This window comes from Rhopalosiphum padi, chromosome 2, assembly GCF_020882245.1.
Source record: "Rhopalosiphum padi isolate XX-2018 chromosome 2, ASM2088224v1, whole genome shotgun sequence".
In the NCBI taxonomy this organism is placed as follows: domain Eukaryota; kingdom Metazoa; phylum Arthropoda; class Insecta; order Hemiptera; family Aphididae; genus Rhopalosiphum; species Rhopalosiphum padi.
Window position 1 is genome coordinate 6,528,645 of NC_083598.1, and position 6,156 is coordinate 6,534,800.

Here is a 6,156-nt window from a genome sequence, read left to right on the forward strand (position 1 = left end):
CAAATTTTATAAAATAAATACTGTGAAAATAAAACAATTTTGACATTTTAATAATTGAACATTTTGTTTAAAAAATATATCACGTCAATACCATACTTATTTAAATAATTCGTTAAAATGTCAAGTGTCATGAATTTTTTATACCCGAATTACAATGAAATAACCAAAATAAATTTTGTTCAAACTAATGGCTTTGCCGTAAATTACATTCAAGTTTTTTTCTCATTTTTAAATATTATCGTTTTACAATTTTTATAACAACTACTAATTCTAAAAAAAACTGCATTGATATACCTAAATAAATTTATTCTTAAGTATATTTATTGTAAACAAATGTAAAAGAATAAAATATTTTTATCTCAGTTGGATAATGTGTTATATATTTGATAATATACTTACCTAATTGAATTATTTGCTATCTGATTATTTATTAAAATATATACATATGTCATATACAATTATTTCTACCCTGCAGCTACCTAATACACCTAATTATATTTTGTTAATAATATATTATTCTAAAAATCTAGTTTGATGAAAATTAAGTAACAGAGCACATTTTTATACATGGTCCAAAGTGTGTTTGAGAATAAAGGGCAACGAGACAGTTGAGTACTAGACAAGAGTGTATTTTGATGACGATGTACAATTGAATAGTTTCTTGAGGATCATTGAAACATGTGCAATCCTTAATGACAATCTCAAAAAATATATTTTATCAACTAAATTTTTAAATTGACCTTATATTTTTGTACATAATTAATTTATATTTTACTAATAGTATAATAATATAATATGTTTAAATAATATTATTTATAATTGTATTAATAGTGCAGTGTGCACTAAGAATTTTATAATTGTTTCAAGTTTTTTAGACTTTGACATGCATTTTAATTTTCTTAAATAACGACGATAAAATGAATGTTATGTTACTAACATTTTTTTACTTCGCAATATTTCAAGTTTATACATTTTTTATTCTTTAAATATTATTAGTTTTACTTTTAACTGAAAATTAAGATAAATATAATTTATAAAATTATAACTTTAAATACATGTATACGATAGTGTTTTTTATTCTGTATTAAAGTACATTATTTCAGTATAATATATAACTTCAGTAAATAATACGATAATAATAAATTAGTTTATTACTCAAAAAAACTTGATAATGTATCCATTATTTATTATTTCTAAGAAATTATATTTACAGTGTTATTGATTGTCTAAAACTATATTATGTATTATATTATTTACTTACTATAAAAACTTGCGTTTTACTGCTATAATACGTGTGCCTATATTTTACAATATCAGTTAAGTATATTTAAATAAAAATATGAGGAAAAAATAATACGTATTGAAATATAATATAATAGTATTCAAATTTTAAATTCGATGTCTTATTTTTAGAAAACAATTTTGGTATCTACCTTTATGCTGGGATATTTCGAAAACTTTTAGTTTCCAAGATATTTATTTTATTGTTTGAAATGCAAAATACTTTTATGATAGTATTATTATTTTTTATTTTTCTTATAATTTTATAAAAAGAATAATTTGTTTTCGTATTTAACTTTTTAAAATTGTCCTGTTCACCAAATAATTTTATACACACAATATCAATTCTTAACCAATAATACCTTTAACCAGTACATAGAACTGAGAAAAAACGCTTAGTTGTTAAATAATAAATATCACGTTAGAAAAAGTATTTTTACAAACTATTTAAAAAAAAAGTACGTTTACTTGCAAAATATTATGTGAATGCATTAATAAGAAAGAAAATACTCAAATGTGCGTATTCCAAATTCAATTGCTGGTTGTAATGTTTGAAATACTTATCATAAGTGTTCCTAACAAGTTTGTGCGGTGAAACATATTTAATTAAAGTAAAATAAACAAAAATATCGCCCTCAATGCAGCAATGTAATCCTCTAATACAGAATACGCAGAAACGATGTATTAAATTATACCTGAAACGCGTATTATATACACGCAAAGTACTTACTTACGTGCCCTACGAGTCTGCTGTCGTGATAAATATTAATGTTTTTATGTCTACGATTGATATCATTACGATATTAATATTGTGCATGCATGACGTATACGTATGTTTATACTTACAGATTGAAAATCAGCTCAATCGCAGAACCGGCAAGTGTAAATATAACGCGTTACGACGACTATAATATTATGTGCACGGGAATTCTTCCAATGACGGTATACAATAATATGATATGGCACGACGATCACGATAATGTCATTACGCGGGTACCTGTATGTACGGCGACTGAAACGAGTCCGCGTGAAGAGTTAAGGTTTTTCGAAAACTTTTTTCCAACTGTTATATTTTTATTATGGCGACATAAAAACGGATTTTTAAACTGGCGCGCTTGGGGTTTTTTTTTCGCGATACCGAACTATAATAATATAGTAAATGCCTCTCATTGGCTGCTTACATATTATGTTTTATGTGTACATATTATTTATAATAATATATTATTATACGCACATACACAACAGTGCGACTCTTGGGCAACGCACGACGATCACACGCGCCACCTCAGTGATCGACTGGAGTAGTGCTGAGCCCCTGGCGAAATGGTTTCTCCGGCGTTCGTGCGCACGCCCAGGGCCACCGCCGAGAGACATATCCGTCCGATGTCCCGCCGAAGCGTTTTCGCGGGAAACTCTGTTTCGTTTTTCTAGCGCCGTTCTGGCGTCCTCGCCGGATGATTTCGTTATTTCGATATAACATTATTATAATATCATAATATTCAGGTATACATATATAAATATATACCAGACGATTTCGTGGACCACCCCCACGGTGCGCAAGCCTTCACGTCACTACCATTCACAGTCGATGGCGGGTGACGGGTCGTGAAAGATTATAGTAAATCGCTTAGACCTTTCCACTTTCAGTTGCGACTTTTTCAATTGTCGTCGCCTCATTTTATCTGCTAAAGTATGTAGTTATATATTATATACATTTAGAGAAGACAACAACCTCAATTGAAAACCTTAAATTATACTTAAGTATATAGTTATCGGGTCGTTCACGATCGACGTTCAATCCTCTCCGAATTATCACAAAGTAAAATAAAAAACCTATTATACGATATACGTCTTAAACTGTTTTTACACCACGGTACCCGCGGATATAGCGTCCTAGATATAAGTCCGAACAAGATTAAACTCCTAAGTCGTAATACGTTTGAAACGTTTGGAATTTAAACCATAAGAATTTTGATGTGTTTCATCTTGTTGGAACATTGATCGGTATTTCATAAAAACACAACTAAATATCAACCTGAGTCGATTTTTAATAATTTTCACGATTATTATTACATAATATTGTCACAACAATAATATAACGATGGTTTTAAAGATTCGGTAGAATATATCGAATGTCAACGGTACCTATTTGTTGTTCGGTTGTTATATAATGTACTTACTTATATATTGTTTAGTTACTCATTAAAATCAAACGTAAACCAACAAACGTTAGAAATTAAAGCATATATGATAGTAAATGGAAATTGTAATTAAAATATCTAAATGCAACTTAGGCTGGATGATCAGAAGCGTCGACGCAAAGGTATATTTATTTAATATTAAATGTGAAAAAAAAACTTCTATTGTGTATAATACATTTACATAGTATAGAAGTTGACTTAGGATTTTTTTATGTATTTTGTGAAACATTATTACACCTAAACACTGTAAGTATTTCTATTTTTCAAACTTTCTAACAACTTGCTTGTGAAATATAAGAAGCGTTGATGATTGTTAAATTACATACCTACACTAATATAGTAATCAAACATTTTAGTTTAAAAATTTTTGAATTTAATATATATAAAATAAAAAACATTAATTCATAATTATTGTTTGTAAATAATTTAAACTGTATATTGAAATTTATAAGCTTCAAAATGATACAGCATTTACTAAAGTATTTTGATTTTTAAGTGAAAAACATTCGAAAGACGTAAATTCCGTACATAAATCCAAGAATTATGATAAAAATGTCGCTACTGATATTTAATGAAATTGTTTTACGATTATGAACACACATTTGTTGAGATAAAATAAGTATGACATCTATATTTCAACACAATATATGATTTTTAGGAGTTTTAGACATAAAAATATATGGTATCAAATTTATTGTTATAAAAGTAAATGTTGACTATTTTAGATTCTCAACGAAGCAATGAATGTATTGGTTGTATATAATATTTTTTTTTGTGTCTGGGACTACATAGTTTAGAAAAAGCAAAAATACTTCAATATTAAAAATTGAGAGTGATTTCTGATAAAAAGTTGGATTTAGTTTGTACTTTGTCAGGTCAAAAGTAAAAAATTCACAGTAGTTTTCAAAATAATCAAGAAATAAAAAAAACAAACAATTTTGAGAAAACAAAAATATTTACACAAAATCAATTTTCTACGTAATCGATTTAGTTTTTATGTTGTTATTCAAAATTGAACGTCTATATAGATATTTGAATCATGTATAATAATAATAATAATAATAATAATAATTTATACTAGCATTTTTTTTAACATTAATATAATATTCGTACTATGATGGCTTTTTTGGTAGTTTTTATGCACATTTTAATTTTTATTATTTAGATATATGTTCATGAACCATAACTGTAATAATATGTTTATAAGTATTGAAAGTTAAAATTTGTATGAAATTCATCAGAATTAATGTAGGTTATTTTGTTGTAAAAATTCATACAATTTTTAATTTCAAAATATAAAGCTTAAAAATATAATAAAAATATATTCCTAATAGTTATAAAAAACAGTTAATCATAAAGCCATATTAATTTTTATAAACATATATTTAAAGTTAATATTTTGAGAACATTAGATATGAAAATACATATTATACAGCGATTTATTATTATCAAAAACTAGTTGTTATTATTTTATTATTACTCAAAAAATATTAATCATAAGAACTTGGAAATTTAATTATTTATATTAGACTATAATTTTCTATACAGAATTTAATTTTTAAAATATTTATTTGTTTAAGCATTTTATATCACAGTCATATTTACGTGCCGTTCTATGGAATGCGTGGTATTGGCTTTTAATAATTAAATAACAAACATATATGATATAATATAATAATAATAAATAATATTATGTTTTCGATGTTTCTGCAAAAATTAGCTCATCGTAACTTATTATTATCAATAGTAACATAAATAAATTATTACAAAATATATATTCTTAGAAATAGAGCTCAATACTCCATTTCCTTACAGAATCGCTATGCATGTGCATTTTTTAATGGTTTATTACTTATTTAAATTTGACACATATATTACAGTAACAAACTTAATGACAAAACACGTTCAAATCGTACTATACATTGTTTTTTTAATCTTCGTTTATGTAAATAAAAAATATTGCACCAAACACCAAGACAGAATCTAGAATAAAAAATATTTTTTAATTAATTTGTATATTTAAATATCAGATTAATACTTAATAATAATTATACGAGTACTTACCATACAACATGTTGACTAAATACAAACAAATTGTATAATTATTGGACACATTTTAATCAACGTTATGCCACTGAATTTATTATAGCACTCTATATTGTACATATAAACATAGAATAGGTTTTTCGTTTATTGGACAACAGTAAATGTCGTCTTAAATAGTATCTTTATATTATAAGGTTTTTATTATATCCATGGTACTAACGGTTATTTTATCATACTCTTATTATTATTTTTTATGTTGATCAAAAATAATTTGATCCTTCTTGGTGATAAATTAAAAAGCTCTTTTTTAAGTCCATCGTTAAATGTAGTGAACTGAAATAATAGCGTAAATATTAGTAAACCTAATTTTATTTTAAAATAATTTAAAATAAGAGAAGCTTGGTAAAAAAAAAAAATATGGATTTTTGACAACTGATTTTAATATATTATATTTTATATATTTACCAATATATTGTTGATTTTTTTTAAAAATATTTTAAAAAGCTCATATCCTAATCTCTAGTATCAGATATCGATAAAAAAAGGTATATATTATTTTAGGTTATAATGAATATTTTATACTTTGATATGGACTAAGCTACTCTTTCGAATAAATAAATATTTATAT

The 6,156-nt window shown here is 25.2% G+C and overlaps 1 protein-coding gene across 1 annotated transcript in view; it reads right to left on the minus strand.

The window, feature by feature from the left end:
• Nucleotides 1-2,565, minus strand: part of LOC132921217 (octopamine receptor beta-2R-like) — a 114,950-nt gene extending 112,385 nt beyond the window's left edge. Inside the window, exon 1 of the mRNA XM_060984097.1 lies at nucleotides 2,128-2,565. The gene's annotated coding sequence lies outside the window, so the exon portion shown is untranslated. The remainder of the gene's footprint in view (nucleotides 1-2,127) is intronic.
• Between the last annotated feature and the right edge of the window lie 3,591 nt (nucleotides 2,566-6,156).